A 1,024-nucleotide genomic window follows, 5' to 3' on the forward strand; every position below is an offset into this window, starting at 1 on the left:
GGGATTCATGTTGCATTCAAATATTGTAGAATTAAGGAGCAGCTTTCTTTATTTATCAGCTGCTAAATGCCTTTAAACAACTGCAAAATTGTTTTTATCTTTGTATATTTGAATGTTTGACCGATAAAAACAACTCAAATACTTCAATGCTTTTAATAGGACATACCATCATAAACTACCCAAGATATGAATGCTGGGTTTTATTTATTTATTATTTATTAACACAAAATATTTATTTATTATTTATTAACACAAAATTATACACAGAATAGATAAAAGCATACTACTTTCACATAGCATTGATCCACTTTCATTAAAGTATTTGGACCAGAGCTGCCCATACATTAATTTTACTGTTACTTTCCTGAAGAAACATCAAAATCTGTCCAACCAGCCTAACAAGAAGAATACAGACATTTTAGACCATTTTGATGTATCTAACATGCACCAAACCTACAAGTGATTAGATATATAGCCAGAATTCATATGATGTCCTATTTAGAGCTTTCTCTGGTATATATATTCAAGAAGTTCAGTGAAGTTTCATCTGGGAGTATGAGCAGCTAAAGACAAAGCTTGGTTTTCAAACTACTGTGTTTCTTTTTCTAGATTATTTACAAGACTACTATACAAGGACTAATCTTATCAAGAGAGGTTTTGATTTTTTACTCATGTAAGAGGCGTCTCTGTGCAGTTTCATAGGTAACTGAACAAGCAGGAGACAGACATTTACATTTAGTCTTCCTAGTAAAATAAGGTTTGGGGAAGGATGTGAACTGTCTGTGATGCGTGTGCCCTAAACGCATAGATATGCTATTGAAAGTACAAAGTCTGAGCAAAGCATTTAAGAAAATGCAAATATATTGTTTAATTCTTAAATGTATTTGTGTCAACAAAACAAAGAATTACTTTCTTCCACTTAAAATCAGTTTCAGTGCTAAACACAGGTAAGTACCCATCCCTTTAGAAGGCCCCATACAAGAGCTTCAGAAATGCAACATTTTTATCTTCATCTTTCTAGTGA

The sequence above is a fragment of the Melospiza georgiana genome, chromosome 1, assembly GCF_028018845.1.
Source record: "Melospiza georgiana isolate bMelGeo1 chromosome 1, bMelGeo1.pri, whole genome shotgun sequence".
Taxonomy (NCBI): domain Eukaryota; kingdom Metazoa; phylum Chordata; class Aves; order Passeriformes; family Passerellidae; genus Melospiza; species Melospiza georgiana.